The sequence below is a fragment of the Mirounga angustirostris genome, unplaced genomic scaffold, assembly GCF_029215605.1.
Source record: "Mirounga angustirostris isolate CCGP_5_RB_7025 unplaced genomic scaffold, mMirAng1.0.hap1 SCAF_4, whole genome shotgun sequence".
In the NCBI taxonomy this organism is placed as follows: Eukaryota; Metazoa; Chordata; class Mammalia; order Carnivora; family Phocidae; genus Mirounga; species Mirounga angustirostris.
In genome coordinates this window covers 31,929,568-31,952,832 of record NW_026991712.1, presented here as the reverse complement: position 1 = coordinate 31,952,832, position 23,265 = coordinate 31,929,568, and the positions used below count along the sequence as shown (strand labels likewise).

General features: G+C 36.1%; 1 protein-coding gene and 1 pseudogene across 6 annotated transcripts in view; both read left to right on the top strand.

Moving 5' to 3' along the window:
• The window catches only part of ZFPM2 (zinc finger protein, FOG family member 2), a 459,697-nt gene that overhangs the window by 340,717 nt on the left and 95,715 nt on the right, over positions 1-23,265 (top strand). The gene's annotated exons all lie outside the window — the stretch shown is intronic.
• Positions 1,435-18,102, top strand: LOC123858812 (U6 snRNA-associated Sm-like protein LSm3; annotated as a pseudogene). Its single transcript, XR_008507650.2, has 2 exons — positions 1,435-9,760; positions 9,977-18,102. The product of XR_008507650.2 is annotated as a U6 snRNA-associated Sm-like protein LSm3 (transcript).

The window sequence follows — 23,265 nt, the reverse complement described above, 5'->3', positions numbered from 1 at the left end:
TGGCATATGAGGTAGAGCTTGTCATCTGTCGAGGGGGAAATGGAGGTATGGAGAGGTTATGTAAAAGTCACACAGCAAGTGAGTGGTAGAATGAGGCTTTGAACCCAGGCATGACAGCTGCAGGGGTGCACTCAAGTCCAGCTCTGTTCTCCTGCATCTTCACAATAAGATAGCGCTAAAAATCGAACAGTTCCACCCAACAAATAAGTGTCTCTCATTCGTTTCCCTTTCTCAAAACCCTATGAATTCCAGGATCTGTATCATAGAAGGTTGCTTTTTTGGTTTTGGTTTTCGGTTTTTGTTTAAGTAGCTCTATCTCAGAGGTACCTTGAGTATGAGCAGACACATGAATTGCTATGGTAACTTCCAGGGCTTGAATAATAGGATTTGGGAATTATTTTGAGTGCAAAACAGAAGGGGGAAAAAAGAGAGTCTAAATGTGACCTTGTCAACTGAATTAACTTCCAGGAGATTCCACTTTAAAATGATACGTCTAGCATTATCGTTTCACTGCTGAAAACTGGGAGGCTTTCCAAACGTTAACTTTACAAAGTTATTGTACTTCCAAATGAGAAAAATGTCTTTTGAGGTACTTTCTTTTTCTTGAATACCGTGATAGATGGCTCTGTAATATCCTATGCAAATAGCCAATGTCGTACTTTAGAGCTGCCCATAAGAAGTTACCGTAAACAGGGCATGTTAGGAGATTTTGTTTAATTATTTACTGTGTAGCTTATGTATTCCATCCTATGTGGACTACTCACAGTTGGCCTTTTTTTTTTTTTCCAGCTAAGTTCTCTACACTGTTTTCCTTCTCACACCCTGCCCCTTCCTGTCGGTAGCATGCAAGAGGTAGTGAAGTTTGACACAGAATTAATCCTGCATTGAAAGGAAGAAGCACTATTTCTCAACTAGAACATGAGGCTTCTCTTTTGTTCATTTTGTGAGCCCTCCCTTTGCTTTCCCATATTTTCTTGCAGAGCCTGCATGACCACAGGATCTGTCTCATCAGCTGCTAGTCACGTGTAATAGCACCTCTAGCAAAATCACTCAAAAAATAGTCCCCTTTTTTCCTCCCTCATCAATTGCCTATGTCAGTAATAGGGAATTAGCTTTAAAAATATAATCTGATTGAGTACATTATGTTGACCAGCCTTGTGCATTTCCACCCTGCACTTACTTCATTGTCTCTGTTTTAGAAATGGCCTTAATGCCTCCTGGTCTCAACATAGAGCAAAAAGGACCATCTGGACACCACATATGAGGAAATCAGACATCTCTAGGTTAAATCATGCCCATAAGGACAATTTCTTGTCAGATAAGCTGCTGTGTACTTAGTCTGATAACTAACAAAATTACAATATGGTAATTTTAACTGGAAATTGTCCATTTTTATCCTCAGGTTTTCTCTTTTATCCCCATTGGTAACCACCCTGTGAGTCCTACTCCTATGCACTAGTGTTGAAAGCAACCCCCAGCTTTTTTGCAAGCTGTGGCAGCTGTGAAATGTCTGGACAGCAGAGAGTGTTGTGCTGTTGGCTCGTGCATCATAATGCAGTGGGGGTAGAAGCACATCATTGTGTAATGGAATAATTTGCTTTCTCCCTGGTTTCTAGACACATCACAAAATAAACACAGCAGTAAAATGAAGCGTAAAGCGTATTCGTGAGTTTTGAGTCGCATTACTGTCGCTCGCGAGGCTGTGTGACCTTAAGCCTGTCACAAACTCTTTTTTTTTTTTTTACCTCTGGCATTCTTATCTGTTAAATGGGATGTCTTTCCTCAGTTGTTTTTCAAATAGGATCATGTACACCAGAGGGGCCTAGTCGATCGTCTGTCCTCTATGCACTACCTGCAAACGTCTTATCTTTTACTCATAGTGAACCTTAACTGTTGCCATCATTTGAAAAATCAGAAGATGTGGGGCGCCCGGGTGGCTCAGTCCATTAAGCTTCTGCCTTTAGCTCAGGTCATGATCCCAGTGTCCTGGGGTCGAGTCCTGCATTGGGCTCCCTGCTCAGTGGGGAGCCTACTTCTCTCTCTGCCTGCCACTCCCCCTACTTGTGCTCTCTCTCTCCTCTCTCTCTCTCCTCTCTCTCTCTTTCTCTGACAAATAAATAAATAAAATCTTTTTTAAAAAGTCAGAAGGTGTTACACTGAAAAAAATCAAGATTTCTAGATTCTCTAGAAACAGGATTATCTGGCAACACCACTCCCCTGTTCCCACGTGGCAACTAAAGGCTATGACACAGCCCCTTCTCCTTTAGATAGCAGTCTTTGCTACAGTATACTTCAGTCCCCATCTGGCCTGCTTTACACACTTCTGTTGCCTGCCTTGTCCCCGTAAGCGTTGAGTTTGTCACCTTTGATGTTTATAAAAACACATTGAGTTTTAGCTGCAATGTCCTTGACAAACACACTCAATTTGGACCTTGAAAACCAGCTTTCTAATACTGGTTCTTAAACTTCTGGAGATCATGGAAATTTACTGGGTGAGAGTAATTTCCCTGTGCATTAAAATGTTCATAACAATAGTTATATAATGGAATTATTGAAATAATTTGTATAAAAGTATTTTGTAACAATGAAACACTAAAACACTAAATCTGTCATGATGATTTGGTACTTCGCATACTTCTTTTTAAGGACAAATACAAGAGACTTTATTCATTAGACCTTAAGTTGACCAATATTTCAAAATCTGATGTAGCAAGACTTTATAAGGTGAATTACATAGAATATTTGTTTCTAAATTTTGTTATGGGAGGATCTGTTAAACTGCATTTTTCCTCAATTTTTTGAGTAAAGAAGTAGAGATAATGATTCACAAGAATATTGTAAAATAAAATATATGTTCAAAAGTTATTTGTGTTAGCTTGAAAAAGAGTTGTACATCAACCAATGGAGGCTCCAATACTACATACCTTTCTTTATTGATCTTTTTTCAAATCTTCCATTGTCTTTTCCAGGATATCTCGGTTACAAATGAATTTTAAATGAGGTAACCATGTTGTAATAGATTGAAAATACGTATCACAGGGCCTTGCTCATTTTAGGAGTTCAAAGAATGTTAAAGCTCAATGAAACAGAACAAGAGCAGAAACAAAAATAAAATCTGGTTTTGCTACTTGACCTGAGTTGCCCCGTTCCCTTGCTTTAAACAATCAGGAATAAATTGTGATTGATAATGATGCCTTGAAATTAATAACATCCTCCTGCAAAGAGTAGGGAATATTTTATAATTCTTCCTAATTATGTATGTCATTACCTACTTTCTCATTCATCTGTTTAATATCCTCCATGAGGCAGGCAGAATCGGGTATATAGTATTACTTAATTTTGTATGAGATAAAAGGAAAATAGAGAGATTCAGTGCCTTTTCCAGGGTCAATCAGTAGAACTGGTAGAAGAACTGTGGCTGTAACAGTTAGATTACCTGAATCGTCAGTCCTCTTGACAAGAAAAAAATCTTCTGGGGCACCTGGGTGGCTCAGTCAGTTAAGCGTCTGCCTTCGGCTCAGATCATGATCCCAGGGTCCTGGGATTGAGCCCTGCATTGGGTTCCCTGCTCAGTGGAGAGCCTGCTTTTCCAATTCCCTCTGCTGCTCCCCACTTGCGTTCTCTCTCTCTGTCAAATAAATAAATAAAATCTTGAAAAAAAAAGAAAAAAATCTTCTGAGTCCTTGATATACTTTAAGCATTTAAAATATGTTTATTAACTGTAAAAGACTTTTGAGTCTGTAAAATGCTTCATGACACCAAATAATAACTATATCTTTACAATAGAAAAAGCAAAGTTATTCATTTCTTCATTGAACAGTCATTTATTAAATACAACAAAAATCACACAAAAATATCTAAAGGTAAACAGCAAACTGTGTAATTACCACAAATGTAACAAAGCATTATATCTGTATTTATTCATTAGTAAAAGAGCTTATATGAATGGATAAGAAAACCACTAAAACCTGAATGAAAACTGTATAAGGGATATGAAAATATAATTTACACACACACAAAACTAAAATGACTAATCCAGTATAGACAGAGCATTCTCTGTAGTAACCACAACTCATGAGTCCTCAGTGGTTCCTCACTGTTCTGAAAATAGGGCCAAATTTCTTGGCATGCCATACACATTCTTCTAATAACACGATCCCTTATTCTCTAGCTATACCGTTCACCACCCCATCTCCTCACATTCCACCCTGCCCTCCTGCATTTCAACCAGTTCTCAGGATCCATCGTGCTATGCTGTCTCTTACCCCACTACAATCCCAACATCCCTTACCCCTTTCTATTCCAGAATATGCAAAATGTAAATCAGTTACAAAGCATGCTATTTAGTTCAAATGACATTTTTTTTTTTTTTTGTAGCAAGAGTTTCTGGAGAAAGGAAGCCGTGCATTGATTTATATTCTGCTACAACCTCCTTATTTTATTGGCAAACAGTAACAGTTTGTCTGTAGGTTACATTGTGAGTAGTACTGTGATACAGTATGTGATTGTGTGCATATGTTGTAAGGAAAGTCCCATCCTCAATTTACTCGGTCTTTTTTTTTTTTAAAAGATTTTATTTATTTATTTGAGAGAGAGAATGGAAGAGAGAGAACGAGATGGGGGAGGGTCAGAGAGAGAGGCAGACTCCCCGCTGAGCAGGGAGCCCGATGCGGGACTCGATCCTGGGACTCCAGGATCATGACCTGAGCCGAAGGCAGTCGCTTAACCAACTGAGCCACCCAGGTGCCCCTCAATTTACTCAGTCTTACAGTGAGAGTAACAATGCCCACCTGAGTGTTGCCCACCTGAGTGTTTCCCATATCTCACAGTGGGAAGAGTCCTAACTACCGTGTGTTACTTTAGAGATGATCCTTCTGGTAGATGTTCAGTGGTACAGTAGCAATGGAATAATTATTAGATCCCTTTCTGGTCCCTTCCTTTTTTCTCCCTCTTAAATGAATAGTGTCAGAAATAAACTTATATTCCAACAAACCAAAGTCCAGGGCCAGATGGCTTCACTGGTGAATTCTACCAAATATTCAAAGATTTAATACCTATCCTTCTCAAACTCTTCCAAAAAATTGAAAAGGAGGGAATGCTTTCAAGCTCATTTCATAAGGCTAGCATTAACCCTGATACCAAACCTGGACAAGGACACCACAAAAAAAGAAAATTATAGGCTAATATTCCTAATACATAGATACAGAAATCCTCAACAAAATATTAGCAAACCAAATTCAACAATATATCGAAAGGATCATACACCATGATCAAATGGAATTTATTTGAAGGACGCAAGGATGGTCCAACATCTGCAAATCAATCAGTGTGATATACCACATTAGCAAAATAAAGGATGAAAATCAATGATCATCTCAATAGATGCAGAAAAAGCATTGACAAAATTTAACACCCATTTATGATAAAAACTCAATGAAGTGGGTATACAAGAGATGTATCTCAATACAATAAAGACCTATATCTGACAAACCCACAGTTGACATCATACACAATAGTGAAAAGATGAAAGCCTTTCCTCTAATATCAGGAACATGACTATAATGCCACTTTTATTCAATGTGGTATTGGAAATCCTAGTCATAACAATTAGGCAAGAAAAAGAAGTAAAAGTAATCCAAATTTAAAGGAAGAAGTAAAACTGTCACTATTTGGGGATGGCATGTACTATATATAGAAAACCCAAAAGACTCTACCAAAATGCTGTTAAAACTAATAAACAAATTCAGTGAAGTTCCAGGATACAAAATCGGTGTACAGAAATTTGCTGCATTCTACACATGAATAATAAGCTATGAGAAAGAGAAATTTAGAAAACAATCCCATTTATAATTGCATCAAAAAGAATAAAATACCTAGGAATAAATTTAGCCAAGGAAGTCAAAGACCTGTACAATGAAAACTATAAGACCCTGGTAAAAGAAATTGAAGAAGACATAAATAAATGGAAAGCTATTCCATGCTCATGGATTGGAAAAATTAACATTGTTAAAATATCAAAACAAATCTGATTCAGTGCAATTCCTGTCAAAATCCCGATGGTATTTTATACAGAGCTAGGACAGATAATTCCAAAATTCCTACGGAACCACAAAAGACCCGGAATAGCCAAAGTGATTTTGAGAAAGGAGAACAAAACTGGAGGTGTCATGCTCCCTGATTTCAAACCATATTATAAAACTATGGTAATCAAAACAGTATGATATCAACATAAAAATAGACACATAGGTCAATGGAACAGAATAGAGAGCCCAGAAATAAACCTATACATTATATGGTCAAGTAATTTATGACAAAGGAGCTAAGAATATACAATGAAGAAATAGCAGTCTCTGCAAGAAATGGTGTTGGGAAAACTGAACGGCCACATGCAAAAGAATGAACCTAGACTACTCTGTTACACTAAACACAAAAACTAACTCAAAATGGATTAAAGACTTGAATGTAAGACCTGAAATCATAAAATTCCGAGAAGAAAACATAGATGACATTGGTCTTAGCAATGTTTTTTGGCTATGACTTAAAAGGCAAAGGAAACAAAAGCAAAAATTTTTGAAAAATGGGAGTACAACAAACAAAAGCTTCTGCACATGGATGGAAGTTGACATATTATGCTAAGTGAAATAGGTCAGATAGAGAAAGACAAAATAACTGATGATTTTACTTATATGTGGAATCTAAAATACAAAACAAAACAAAACAAACTCATGTATACAGAAAACAAACTGGTGGTTACCAGAGGGGAAGGGAGTTGAAGGGTGGGTAAAATGGGTGATGAGTGGTAACTAGATTTATGCTAGTGATCATTTTGTAGTGTATACAAATATCAAATTATAATGTGCACCTGAAACTTATGTAATGTTATATCCCAATATTATCTCAATAAAAAAGAAGTAAACTCGCAGATCATTACAGCACAAAGGACCTTAGAAGAGACCAGTTGGTATAATGTAGACTCTATGACCACTCTTCTATGTGCTACATGTTTTCTTGCTCAACACTCGCCTCATTTACAAATAAAGATTTGATGTTCACCTTCCCCAGGTGATTGAGCTCTATGAGGTCTGTCACTCTGTGGGAGAAAATTGCCCAGTCCCTGCTTCCCCTTGTTTGATAAACTGCCTGATACAAAGTACCTCTGAATAGCTAAATGGTTACATGAATGAGTCAGTTATACCTCAGAAAACTGAGGGTGACAAAGTTATACAAATCATATAAAGGAGTTACTGAAATTAGGAGGGGACGATGAAACCTACATATTCTCCTTCTAAGTTACTTATAAGCAGGGTGATTAATATCAGCTAGATCTTATTGTCATTCTGTAGTAAGTACCACCAAGAAACACAAAGCCAAGAACAGAGCCAGTGAGTGGAAGGCACAAGTGGCTGGCTGGTTGGGTGTCAGTCTGCTCTTTAAGGAAGGAATTAAGGACTGGCCTCTTCATTGAGGTGTCCTTTGAGCAGAAATCTGAAAATAGTGAGGAGGTGATTCATGATGGACATCTGGAGCAATTGTTCTAGACGTGGGGAAAAATTGAGGAAGAGCGAAGGAGTTGGCATTGCTAGCATATAGGAGCTTTGGGAGTTAGGAGAATTTTAGACATTAAGGTTACAGAGATGAATGTTGTGGTGGGGAAGATAATAGGTTCTCACAGATAATCGTAAGGGTGGGAAAATATTGGAGAGTTTGACATGGTGAGATTTATACATTTTCATAGGACTTTTCTGCCTGCTGTGTGGAGAACAGGGGACAGAGCCGAAGAAGGGAAATCATTCAGAACACCAGCACAACAGTCCAGGAGAGAAATGGCACACTTAATCACATGCTATGTCCACTGCAAGGGAAGCTTGGAAATGTGATCTAGCTGTATCCTGAAAGGGTAGGGAAAGCGGAGGTTTGGAGACCTCACAGTCTCTGTCATGGGATTCTTTAAATCCCACTCCAGATGAGTAGTTTACTGGGAGAGTGTCCTCCTGTGTATGGCTTCAGTTCAATCTATTTGAGTACTTACGTTGTAATGAAACTAGGAATAGTCTCCCTCCCTGCACCCCTTTGGCATGTGACCACAGAGAAGCAGTGGTTCTCTGATGCACATACAAACTGCAGATCAGTCTCAAATACGAATTTTGTTTGCACTTTTAAAGCAATCACCATTGTTCCAACAGCCTTGTGAATCAAGAAGGACATTTTATTAGGGACAAGAAAGGGAAAGAGCAGAGAAATGACACAATGGATGACCACAAGGTTATCCCTGTGGCTTTACTTATCCACAGTGTACATTCTGAAGTCTGCATGCTTGTGTGCGCACAAAGGCAGCCATTCACCAGCCACACAGGCAGGCACACACACACACACACACACACACACTTTGACAATCTTCCCTTCTTCACAGAGAACATTATATTTCTGGTTTCCTTGGCATGTCTCATGATAGCCTATCTAACCAAAATCACCAAAGCTGCCTCTTTTCTTTCCACTGGTTTCTTCACCTATTAAGAATCAACACTGAGATAATCCTCTCTAAGAAGCCTACTCTGTCTTTTCCAGGTTGAATTAGGAGCCCTTTCTCTGACCTAGACTAATGTGTGTATATTGCTTTAACACACTTATCAAATTCTATCCAATTCATGTGTTTATCACTAGCTTGTTAGTGCTTTGTGATCAAAGACTGTGTGTTCATTTATGTATCCCCAATATTTAGCAGTGTCCAGTGTATAGCAGGTGTTTATTAATTGTGGTGAATGAATGAGGTAATGAGTGAATCAATGGACCATTCTGAGTTCAATATGACAAGGAATGGAAAACACACTGAGGACATCATGACACGGCAAAGTTCACAGCACATTGTGTAAGCATTACAGGTAGAGAAATCACCGATGAGCTGATTCCTCCTCTTTACAAGTTCTCTGGCCAGAAATATATCAGGCCACATTTATTTAACAGATTTCAAAACAACTAAGTGATACTGAATATAGCAACCCCTTTAGTTGGTTATTATTTACTTAGTTGCTCACATACACCCACATATCCCTGCTTTGTTTCACAGAGGACTTGAGATCAGGATGCGGAATGCATACATTGTAAATTTAGCTTTTCTATATGAAAGGACAGCTTTACATAAGCTTTTAAAATATAGAATGAGAATTGAGGTTTTAAAACATGAAGTTTTGTCTTGAGAGATCAGCTTTTGTTGGGTGGTATAATTTTGCAGATATTAGCATAAACACTCCAGCAAAGCCAAGATGTTGGGGATGGGAAAAAGGTGGCAGGGAGCCAAAAGAAAGTATTGTAATTTGGTCGAAATTAACAGGCAGCTGTTAGGTCATCTCTAAGCTACCACTTAAGTATGCTGAAAATTCGGGGTGGGTTGAAACCAGAGTCAATTCCAATAAAATGTGGTTAGTTAAATGGTCAACATGGTTAAAATAATGTACCAAATAGCTAAATAAGGAGTTTGACATTTACAGTTGCAGAAGAGGGAAAGGTTACTATGGTGGATATGAATTCTCTTCAACTAGCAGTTTCCTCATCTGTACGTGGGGTTCGTAAAGTTATCTTGCTGGGAGAGTATGAAAGTTGGGCACCTAGCAAGTCCAAATACATAGTAACGAGGAAACATGGCAGACGACGTGGACCAGCAACAAACTACCAACATTGTAGAAGAGCCCCTGGATCTCATCAGGCTCAGCCTGGATGAGCAAATTTATGTGAAAATCAGAAATGACAGAAAGCGGGCGCCTGGGTGGCTCAGTTGGTTAAGCGACTGCCTTCGGCTCAGGTCATGATCCTGGAGTCCCGGGATCGAGTCCCGCATCGGGCTCCCTGCTCGGCAGGGAGTCTGCTTCTCCCTCTGACCCTCCTCCCTCTCATGCTCTCTGCCTCTCATTCTCTCTCTCTCAAATAAATAAATAAAATCTTTAAAAAAAAAAAAAAAAAAAAAAAAAAAAAGAAATGACAGAAAGCTTCGAGGCAGATTACATGCTTATAATCAGCATTTAAATATGATATTCGGAGATGTGGAAGAAACTGACTACTATAGAAATTGATGAGGAAACATACGAAGAGATATATAAATCAACAAAACGGAGTATTCCAATGCTTTTTGTCTGGGGACATGGTGTTGTACTAGTTGCCCCTCCATTAAGAGCTGGCTGAAACAAAGAATTTACCATGTATGGAATATAGGAGCTTTTGTATGATTGCCTCTTTAAATGTAGAAGACATTCAAAAGAGAAACCTGTGTAAATTTTGATATTAAGAAATGACCAAGGATTCTTCCACTCCTGAAATGAGTTGACTGGCAGATAACTCAAAAATTCTTAAGCTAAAGGGCATTTTAATTTTTTTCCAACCCTTTCAATAAATGTGATCACCAAGATGCAGGGGAAAAAAAAAAAACAAAACAAAAAACAAATACATAGTAATGAATAACCTTATTGCAGATGTTCTATCTGATGCGCTCCAGCTCTACCAAAAGAAATTAACCTGCTGAGGTCAGCAAACAAGTTTGTGGTTCTTTATTGCTGGAGCCACCCAGGAATCCTTTATTCACTAGGAACTTTATCACTCACACTGTTAATTACGAAATATATGCAAACATGCATTTGATGAGAAAAATAATTTCAACATTGAACCACCATTTTGAACCCTTTTGGTGAAGTTTGGATGCTATGATTTAAAAAAATAAAATTAATATAAATTTGCTTGAGTAAAACATGTTACCACCTGAAAGCACTGTCCAGGTAATGCTTCTGCGACAATGGAAATATTCTATTCTGCTCTGTCCCCTATGGTGGCCACCAGCCACAGTCAGCAGTTGAGCACTTGACATGTAGCTAATGAGATTAAGGAACTGATTTTAAATTTTAATTAACTTAAAATGATTAGCCATGTGTGATTAGTGGCTATCATATTAGCATAGATTTCTACAAGGTTAGTTTATTAAACAAATAAGTAAAATATAAAACATTTCAGATGATAATAAGCACCATGTAGAAAAAGCCAGGAAGGGGAGATCATGATGTCCTTGTGAAATTTTAAAATATTTTAGTGTCCTGATTTATTGTGAATGTATAGGCCGTTTACCGATGTTCCATTTTCAATCATAAAAATATTTTCTACTCAAAAAAAGTAGGAGCATTTTTTTTCTTTTTTTTTTTATCACAAGTGATATTTTTGTGACAAACTTATAAGGAACAAATTTGATTTTTTTCCAACAATGCCTTGGTATCTATGTTTATTTTAGTTTAGTCAGTCTTGTGGCAACTTTTCTATCGTGTCTTGAAACCGAGTGGAAGGCAGATTGCAACTTTTGCATTCCACTTTTGGAAAGTTGTTATACAGTCTAACCCAGGTAAGATATATAAAAATATATACCTTTATCATCATAAGATTGCAAAGCAGTTGATATATTTCTGGGACTGTGTCTGTTAAAAAGTAAAAGAATGTTTCATTTGGGGACATTAAGACTCAGTATTTCATAAAAATAGACAAAAGTAAATCAGACTCTGTGAACTTATCATATTTGAAATAACACAGAGCTTTTAATATTATCAAATAAAGTAGACCTCCAGGAAGCTTCAGATGACTATATAATTTTCCAAGTTAATGTTAAAAAAGAAAAGTCAGTTTTGATTGGGAGCTATACTGAAACTCCGACTGGGCCAACTGGGAAACTAGGCTATCATAGTGATTGTGATATGTAATATATTCCTTAAACTTTATTGATTTTCTATAGTTCAGTACAAATGAGCTCAAAGCACTTCATGTATTTTATCTCATTTGTCCTCACAACATTTCTGTAAGATAGGTAGGGGGGCAACTGTAATTAAAGATTAGATGTGTCAGTTTTCCATTGTTACAGAAACGCATTAAACTGGAACCTATTCAGCCTGCCAACCAAGACAATTAAGTAGTCGTTTCACTTATCAAAGTACCAATTACTTGATTTTTTTTGTTACATCATAATTTTCTCTCAAACTAATCCTGCATCTTCCATAATTTCAAAGTTCAACACTAGTAGTACTTCTTGGGAACAGTATTTTGGGAGGCTTTCTTTTGTGAAATTTCCTAAATAATTCTTCTCTTGTCACCAGCTCAAGTTCATGCATAGGGCGTTAGGGTATGAAAACAAGTGCTCATTTTTTTAAAGTCAATAACATATGTTTGAGGCATGTTAGGTAATATAACTAATTGCAAACACTTCTTGCTTTGCCTCTTTTTTTTTTCTTATTTACTTAGGTCCTCAAAACTGTGCTATATGGCCCAACTGCTTTTCAAACAAGTAACTACTCCATCCCTATTATTTTATAACATTTATATTTAACATTTATATTTAGCACACAATGTTGATGTGAAACATTTTTTAAATCATATAGGTAGTGATCATAAAAAAATTCAGCTTTAAAGTTTTTCTACCAAAAAAAGTTAATCACACCATACATCTTCTTTTTTACTACTTCTTTTTAATTTCACATTATTTACCATCTCTACCAGTAACTAGGAAAAAAATATTTCCTTCCATTTGTGTGACAGAGACTGCTAGCTACTCACCAAAAATCCAGGCTCCCCTCTTCTTCCTGTGCACACAGATGGAGCAAATTCCCCAGGCTCCCTTGTAGTTCGATGCAGGTAGTGACTGTTTTTACCAGTGCCCTGTACGTGGGAGCAGTGGTGACTAACTCCAGGCCATGTGTGCCTTCCTGTGATTTTTTTAATCTAACTAACTCAGATGGAGATGATGCTCAAGGTGACTTTGTAAACAACATGTTGAAGACATCAGCGTCACCATCAGCCTAGGTCTTTGAATGACTTTGTGGAGGAAAATCATGCTGCCATTTTGTTCCCCTCCCCAGCACAATATAGCAAATGTCTATTGTAAGGGAGCCATTATACATCCCGGGGTATATTCATTACAGCAGTTAGCCTGGGATAACTACTACACCACTTAAAATGTGTATTATCACAAGAATACAAATATTCAAGAGAAGCTTAACAAGTGAGGTAGATATAAAACTACGGGCAAATATTTATTCAGATAAATCCCACTGGCCACAAACTACCAGAACACAAAGCCAGGAAGCCAAGGGATTACTTACTGGGTTAAAATTGCCTAGAAACTTGTGTGAGCAAGATGTACACTTTATAAATAAGACCCAGAACTGCATATATATTTTTCTAGCCCTAGTTTTTCCACAGTATGTGTCCGGTTGATACCAAACCTTACTCAAATATCTTACCTAATACCGACATTTTTGTAGAACCTGATTTGGAATATATAAGTGAAAAAAAGGATGAAATATGAAAAATGGATATCAAAATCTGAAGCAGTGAAATAGGAGCATCAGAAGAAAATTGGATCATGAAATGGAGTTCCTGAACAGGAAGGAAATTAGAACATGCTTATAAGGACTATGTTGAATTAGAAATATGTGAAAATATAGCTGCTCGAGGAAGTGGCATGGGAGGATCAATCAAGAAAAAGGAATATAAAAAGAACACATTATGGAAATGGGGAAGGAAAAGAAATAAAAGAAGAACACATAGTATATTGAGTATAAATTTTTAAGCTCTAAGGGTGAGAAAGGGCAAAAAGGAAAATAAAGCTGAGTGAATTAATGTTGGTTAAAAGGGGTAAGTGGAATCAAAGGGGGCTCTTAAAATTATATCAGGTGAAAAAGAAATACTAGAAAGAAAGTGGATCCATAAATAACCTGAAAATGGATGGAATCAATAATGTTTAAATGGTTGAACTACTCAACTTTAAAATGTTTTAACTAAAATAATGAAAGTTATGGAAAATTATTAAGTTATGAAGAGCTATAAATATGGCTAATGATAAAATTAAGTAAAAGAATATTAGAATGATTAAGTTGGTCAGGAGTTCTGATGATATGTATCATGAGGATCAGAGGGTTTCTCTAATTAATTTGCCATCCCCTGTGTCTTATTTTTAAAGAAATCATAGATAATGAAGAAACTAGCAAAAAATAAAAGGCAAAAGTAAATGTGATGCACTCTTAAAAATGTAGTTTTATTAATTGTGAAAATGATTATAGTTGGTTTTAATCAAGCAAAATCATAATATACATTAAGCAAATGTTTTGGATGGAAGAGATGAAATGTTTAATGAAAGAAAAGATTATCAAATTTTGATCAAGACATTTAAATTTTCTATAATTTTATTTGATCTATGGGCTATTCATAGTTTATTTTGTTCAGAATAAATTTAGTAACATAGAAAATTATTGGGAGCTCATCAGAACACAGATGTTCTATATTCTCATATATATACAAATATATATTAAAGAAATACTTACAAACATAAGTAATATATATAAATATAATCATATAAAAACATGTATGTTTCAAGGTATATATTTTTGATTACCATTATTTACTAAGTTCAAACAATAAAACTAGATCTTTAGGAATGTATGACACCATTCTGAATGTGTGTCACGTACATAACAAATATAAATTATTGTTAGAAGTATTTTATTAAGCCAAGAACTTTAAAATGTAAGGATTATAAAAAGAAGCATGTCCATCACCAATAAATTACTCATCAGTATTCAGTTGTGTTGCCTACATGGTGACTCTACCCTATCGGTTGTCCTCCCCCTACACTGATCTTTTTTTTTTTCATTTTTCACAAGGGTCAGGCTTTGCTCTGCCCAGGGCTTATGCATATGCTGTTTATCCCTGTATACTTAACCCCCTCTGACTATGCACCTCCACTCTTTCCTTGACCTAAGCATTTTGAACTCTTCCTTCATATCTTAGGCAAAGCATGACTTCTCTCATGGAAGTCTCTCATGACTTCAACCAGGTCAATTAACCCTGTACCTATTACCCTGCATTACAACCAAAGACACATCATACTTTAAAAAAAAAAAGACGTAGATGTTGATATGATTGTTACTGTTGAAAGGAACCTGAAACTTCAATACATTCTATCTCAAATATTAGAATATTTTTCTATCTTTCATGTTTTCTTTATAGACCTATTAAATGTACTCACCAGTGAAAAGGTCTTTTAAAAGTTATAATAAGCACAAAATTCACATAAGCACTGTGGCTGACATGGAAACTTAATACAATTCCGTTTTTTCTTCATTGATGGAAATAACTGAGTTATTAAGATTTGATTACTAAGATTCTCATAACAAAGCAATTCTTTGGCCAACAGTTACAGCTCTGTCATTATTGCTGGCTAAACAAGTTGAAAGCTATTAATCAGAGGCATGAGTAAGTTGTTCTTGGTGTGGTGGTGGTGGTGTGGTAAAGAATGAAGATGATTGTGATAAATACTCCATCATGGAATCTTTTGTATAGTATTTTTAAAAAATAGTGACTAGATGAAAACTGAATATCCTATTCTGGGATCGTTTATTAATTTCAACATTTCAAGCTGTACATGTAGTCAAATAAGCTATTACATCAAGAGGCATATTTTCCTTTTTAACCTGGAGACTTGCATGCAAGTTAGATGAAACAGCAGGTTGCCAATGATCTAGAGGATGCAGAATGAAAGAAAGAAAAAGTGAAACAGATGATTCATCCCATCAGCTTCCTGAAGGTCTTTAGACTTACCCTTGTAATGCCATCCTTAGAACTAGCAAGCAAGAGCACTTCGGAGCTTTTAGCCATCTTCATATCCTGCACACCACAGAACAATCGGGAGGAACCTGGATAGCCTTAAAGTAGTGTGCAAGAACAGCACATGACACAGACTTCAATGAGGAGACCAGAGAGAAGTTCTGGTCTTCACCTTGACATTGCTCAATTCTCTCACCCTTGGTCTGACAGTTGTCTCTCTACACTTAAGTTTCTTCACCTGTAAAAATGTGTTAAAGCTAATAATAAAAATAGCTCACAGTTTGCAACTGTATGATTGATGTCTGCTTCACCAGAGTGCTATGTCAAAATGATGTGCCTTATTTAAGCCTCAAAATAAGCCAGTGTTGTTATTATTCCCCCGTATTGGGGTTGAGGAAATGGAGATTTAGCATACAGTTATCACCAGAGTCCAAACCTTTAGTCTTGGAATACTACCATAGGCCACACTTGGTGCCCAGTCTACCAAGGAGGATAGAGGGCAGGAACCATGAGCTTCAGCGCTAGAGATTCCTGCTCAGTGGGAGTCCTTGCAGGGGTCTCTCCGGCAGGCTATTTAGCTGCTGTTTTGCTGCCCAGGAGACCTCTTCTCCCCATATGGCAAATCAGTGCAAGGAGACGAGACTCATGTTGGCACTTGTGGGAGCAGCCGAGTCTAAAGCCTCCTGACCGCACAGGAACTATTATCTCTTACAATATTTCATATGCAGAATTTCCAGGGACACATCAGTTACAAGAGTCACCAAACTCTGGGAAGCCCAAAGTTTGGTCTCCTCATCACGTATTCAGTAGTTCACTTATAGTCCTTCCAGCTGAGTTTCAATTTACCAATCAGTGGTCTTTTTTTCCACAAGCAATACTACATAGTAACATAGTTAAAACTTCAACTTTTACCAGGGAACCCTATCTAGAAGTTAAACTCGAGTTAATTTTACATGAAAAGGGAAAATAATTTTATTAATCTTTTACATACCAGTAACTTTTCCAGTCATGGAGCTAATAGGCAGAGGAGCTGGTATTGGCCCTAATCGATCAGACTCTAAAGCCTCTAATCAATATTCTTGTTCCCCTCGCCTTGCTAACTACCCCACAGCTACACTAGCCTTCTTTTTGTTTATCGAACACTTGAAGCTTATTCCTACTCCCTGATTCCTTTGTCCTCTCCCCTGAATGCTGTTCCCCTGCTATTCACATAGTGGCTTCTTCATTCAGGGTTAGCTCAAATACCCCCTCCTCCAGGAGATTTTTTTTGAACACCTTCATTTTTTTCAACCACGTTCTCCTTCCCCACAACTACCTAGTAATTTCCTGTTGCATTGCAATGTTTTGTTTCCTTTCTGACACTTCACCCTCTGAAATTATCATGTTAAATGTTCTACTTATTTATTGTCTACTTCCCCTCACAAAGATGTAAACCTCATAGCCTAGTAATTGGAGTTAACTTGCTTATTGTTGTTTCACTAGTACCTAGAATTGTCCCTGGCACATGATGGGCGTAGAGTTATTGATTGATTGAAAAATGATGCTCTCCTATCCAATTTCTCTCATACAACTCTTATGAAATTCAGATAAGGATATCCAAACATGTTTTTATTTCTTAATAACTTAAAAATAAAAATTTTAATTCTGCCCAAATAACAAACCAAAACTGCCTTTAGACAAAACGTCAAGGCAAAAGCTTAATCTTCATTCAAAAACACTTTTATTATACATTGATTATGTAGAAGTCATGCTGTTTTAGGGTCTGTAGTGGACACCAAAGAAATAAAATCATGAATCTCTTATGTACTTACCAAATTATATTTCATTTCATTCTTTACAGATTCTCTGTAGTTGGCGTCTAAACTGATTAAGGCCTTGAAAAGTGTTTGATTAGTTTTTATGATGCTAACGTCTAGAACAGTGGATTCAAAAGTCAGATGCAAGTAGCTCAGTGAAAAAAAATTATTAGAATTTCTATTCTTTTTCATTTTTATTTCTCTATTTTTAAAAATTGTCTAATTTATGTTTATGTTATGAAGACTATACAGAATTCATGTAGTAAAAATGCATAAAATTTATAAATAAATATCTGTTAGGATGCATGCTCAAAATTTTGCTTATGGGCTGTGTAACTGCAGTAAAAAAAAAACAAAGATCATTGGAATGAAAGCTTCAGACATATAACAGGTATTTTTATTATTTCATAATTCATATAAATGAATTATTGATCAGATTCTTACAAATGGGGTGTGGACAAGTACTTAATTCAATTATATCTTAAATGCTTTATGAAGGATGCAGAACACCTTCCTTCAGAATATGGAAAAGGAAAAGATAACTTTTGCCTGTGGAAAGGCATAGGATTGAAACTGGCATTTACCTTGTAATATGGATATGATTTACTAAAGTTCAGATAAAGAGGATGCTCATTCTAGGATCTATTGCAAGCAAACAGAAAAATAGGACCAAGCCTCTTGTGTTCAAGATGGTAACTTTTCCAGGGTAGAAGAGAAGGTTTATGAATAGGAGAGTAAAGAGGAGCAGTAAGGTTCAGCAGAGGAAAACCAGTGTGATACACCATATAAACAAAATGAAAGACAACAACCAAATGACCATCTCAATAGATGCAGAGAAAGATATTTGGCAAAATCCATTGTACTTTCATGACAAAAATTCTCACTAAATAGATACAGTGGAGCTCAGCTCAACACAATAAAGGCTATGTATGAAAAACCATATATAAGATCATAATCAATGGGAAACAATTGAAAACTTTTCTCCTAAAGCCCAAAACAAGGTAAGAATGCTCTCTCTTGTCACTGCTATTCAACATAGTCATGGAGGTATTATCCAGAGCAAAGAGGAAAGAAAAAAGAAAAGACATCTAAATCTAAAAGGAAAAGTAAAATAACCTCTTTTTGCAGATGACATGATCCTATATGTAAGAAACCATTAAGACACCACAAAAATATCCCCCAAAACTGTTAGAACTGGTAAATAAATTGAGTAAAATTGTGTACCGAAATCAACATACAAAAATCACTGGAGGTTGTATATACTAAAAACAAACTATCTAAAGGGAATTTAAGAAAACAATGCCATGTACATCAGCAACAACATCAACAACACTGGGTGTTATATGCAACTAATGAATCATTGAACACTATATCAAAAACTAATGATGTACTATATGTTGGCTAATTGAACATAATAAAATTCAGTTAAAAAAAACAAAGTGAGTACATGAAACACTTCCAAACTTTGTATTCTAAACTATGGAATTATCTTTTCAACTAACACTAATAAATATTACAGAAAAAAAATTAAAAACTTAGGAATTAAATTAACCAGCTCTATAAAAGACTCAAACACTGAAATTACAAAACATTGATGGGGAAATTTTAAAATATGCAAATAAATGGAAAGATGTCCCATGTTCATGAATTGGAAGAATTTGTATTTGTTTAAATGTCCATATTCCCCAAAGCAAACTATAGATTCATAGCAATCCCTATCAAAATTACACTGGCACTTTTCCAGAAATAGAAAAGAAAATCTGAAATTCATATGGAACCACAAAAGACCATGAATAGACAAATCAGTGTTGAGCAAGGAGAGCAAAGCTTAAGACATCAAATATCCTTACTCGAAATTATATTACAAAGCACTAACTGGCATCATAATAGATATATAGACCATTGATACAGAATAGAGAGCACAGACCATGCATTTGTAGTCAACTGATCTTAGACAATAATACTGGAGAAAGAGTTATCTCTTCAAAAAATGGTGTTAATAAAACTGGATATCCACATGCAAAAAATGAAATTGAACTCTTTTCTCAAGCCATATACAAAAATCAACTCAAAATGGAATAAAGCCTTAAATGTATGACTTGAAACCTTGAAACTACTAGAAAAAAACTAAGGAAAAGCCTTCTTGAAATTGGTCTTGACAATACTCTTTTGGATATGACACCAAAACCATGGGCAAAAAAGGGACAAAACAAGTGGGTTACATCAAACTTAAAAGCTTCTGCACAGCAAAAGAAACAATAAACAAAATGAAAAAAAATTGCACAATATATAACGGATAGGGGTAAAAAAAAAAATTAAAAGAGCAGTAAGAAGATAGTTCCGGGAAAAGTGTCATGGGTTCTGAATACTAGGCTAAAGGTTTTTTAGTTTAACAACAAACAGTAGAAAGCTAGAGAATGTTTCCACAGAGCAATGGTACTTTCAAAATGATATTTCAGAAACATGTTAGCAGTGTGCAGGACTAGCTAGAAAGTAGCCTGGAGACAGAGGTGCCCGTCAGACACCTACTGCAAAGAGTTCAACGATGACACGAAAAGAACCTGGGCTGTGATGGGTACAGTGCCCTTCTCTTGTGTTGGAATAAAAGCATAAGAGTGGGGAATTTAGAGAAAGAAGGTTCACTTTATGGACTCTATACATAAAAGTGTTTCATAAACACCTAGTTTGGAGCAGAAGAAATGGGTAGTGTAAGAAAATACTGATCTAGTCCTCCACTGGGAGAGCTAGTGCTCATTGGATGAATAATTAAGTCAATGGAGAAACAACAAGTCCCTATGGATAGCAGCTTTGCTGGCACACAAGAAGACTGGCAAGTGTTACATGCATTGTTGCAGGTTATTGACCAGCTCTTGGCAACTCTGTGGTACTCAGCAGGTACTAAAGGATATTAGTGACAAAATGCCTTTAGTAAATTGCATTTTCATGCAAGTGATGCTGCAGTTTTTATTTGGTATGGCCCCATTCAAGAATGTTAGGACCTCTGGCAAGTGGTCCCATCCTAAATTAAGTTTAAGAGAGGGCGAAGGACACTGTTAATGGCACTCTTAGTCTGAGGGCTCAGCCATTTTGTTTTTGTTTTTTGCTTCACTACACTACATGCCCAACATTTAGTAAAGTATACTTTGAAAAGTATAGGCAAAAACACTGAGATCGGAAGATACACATATAACAAAAATTTTGAATCAAGAATAAGCTATGTATAATAGTCCTAAATCTAGCTTTATTATCCATTTCTTATTTTTATTTGAATTCAATTTGTTGGCCATATGTTCTCTATATAGATAGCTATAACATTTACTTGTTGCCACTAAATTAAACTACAGTTAACTTCTTAAATGTCTGTAGGTATATTATTCAAGTTTTTTGGAGTCTCGATATTCTCTTAACAGTAAATCAAATAGATTTTCTGCCCTCTTGAGGTTTAAGATATATATGAGGAAGAGAATCACAAGCATGATACTTTCTTTAAAAAAGATTCTACTTAGTAATAGCTGTGGTTAAATTTTCATGAATCATTCCACCATTAAAAATGTTGGGCAACTTATTTTACTTCTCAGAGACTCACATCTCCCATCTGCAGTATGAGAACTATAATAGTAACTTATGAGTGTTGTATGAAAATTGAGATACTTCATGAAAAGCTCTTATCAGAGTGCCTAGCAGTTGATGAGCATTCAATCCATGTTTAGTATTACCCATAATATTTCTGAGCATATGATTAAAATTACTCAACACCTTTAGGTCTCTCCTTTATAATACTTAAATGAGTTAAATACATTAATTTTACCAAGTGATATAACTGAATTTCCATTGAAGAGGTTGAACTTACCTCCAAATAGATCATGTAATATAAAGTTATAATTTTACAAAATTACAGTTTCATTAAAACCTTTCTCTATTTCTTTATATTAAGACCAAATTTCAAGGATACATATCTATCAATAATGGTGCTCCATCATGTTAACAATAATGACAAACTACCTAACTTCTACTGAGGATTAACTTTGAGTCAGGGAAGGCCAAATGATTCACATGTATTATACCACATTTAGTTTTTAAGATAGCCTCTAAGGTAGGTACTATTTTTACCCCCATTTAAACCATGAGGAACCTCTCTAGTGGAACCAGAATTTGAATCCAGATCTATCTATTGTCTTCATAGGATCAGCACTGAACCATTATCTGTGTTGCCATATTTTATAAATTTAATATGATAGGGCATTTTGTGTTTTTTTTAAGATTTTATTTATTTATTTGACAGAGAGAGACACAGTAAGAGAGGGAACACAAGCAGGGGGAGTGGGAGAGGGAGAGCCCGATGCGGGGCTCGATCCCAGGATTGTGGGATCATGACCTGAGTCGAAGGCACACGCTTAACTGACTGAACCACCCAGGCACCCTGATAAGGGCATTTTAAAAAGATATGATAATGTTTTTAAGAAATGAATATCCCTCCCCCCCAAAAAGAAATGAAGATTCCTATTAACCCTTCTGCATTATGTTTCCCTATAATGTATTAGATCAAATTAATATTTCTTCTGAGAAAATAAAAAATTGTGGGTGATGATCTTAGAGAAGGAAAAGAAAATCTACTTATAAGACTCCCCCTACAGATAAGAATTCCCCTACAGGCTCAGTCTTTATTACACCAAAATATTTGAGTTAGGCAAGAATGGTTTGGATTTTGATGTGCTGTCCCTGAAATTGGTTTTTAAACTTAACCCTTCTTTTTGTTTAACAGATGGAAATCAGCTAGTTCAATACTCAGTATCAGGAAAGCAGTAGTGGCTTAGCTCTGAGTTGATGTTCAGATCTGGTTGAGATCTGGATGATTACAAGGGTTGGTTTCCATTTCTCACATTTCACTCTTTCATTAAGCGTAGATACCAACCACACTTGATGAAATCTGACTGACTCACGTATGAGGAGAATGGGCCATCAGTGAAAACCACAGAATAGAAAGTATTTAAGATGTTATTTCTGCTGGCTGGATATTACAGAGTTCAAATATTAGAGTAGGAAATAGGTACTTGTACTAGAAATATGTATCATACATTTATACCTTTAAGTTATCTCTACATTGAAGTTAAATGATTTCCCAGGGTTTGTTGTTGTTGTTGTTGTTGTTGTTGTTATCTTTTCCAAATATAGATATTCTGCTGTGGAAATGAGAAAAAGAAGTGCTTGTGTAAAATAAATGGAAACTGAAACAAAGAAATAACCTAAGAATGTGATTTTCTTGCTCTCTAGAGAAACTTTGGGGTTTATTTTTCATCTTTCATTCAGAGGTCTAGATTATATTTTCACTTCTTTATTTCTGTTACTTGTTAGATCAAGTAGAGCTGATCTGTACAAGCTCAATATGCTGGGAACATAGCAATGGCCAAACATGGATCTACTTCTCTTTTTAAGAACCTCTGCTGAACACAATGAGTAGATTAGGATCTGCCTGCTCTTTTCCTTTGGTCTTTGCCATACACCATCCTGGTATTTTCAGAGGGGACACTCTAGATGTAGGGCTGTTTTAAATCATGCTTTGGGCAGTGAGGAGAGATGACCTGCTTAAGTCTTTAAGAAAACTTAAATTATCTTTCCGTGACCATAGGTACCCTGTTTCCTCAATCCCCTACCTCTGACCTCTGTGTAAGAAGGTGCACCTTTCACTTTACATGGATATTCCACAGAAAATTTAAGAATTTTCATTTCCTATTAGTTTGAAAATTAGATTCTGACCAGGAAAAAACTTTATTTCTGAGCATTCACCTGTAGGCTAACTTCCTTCCATTATATTTGCCACTAAAGTTATTAACAATTAGAGAGTCACTTATTT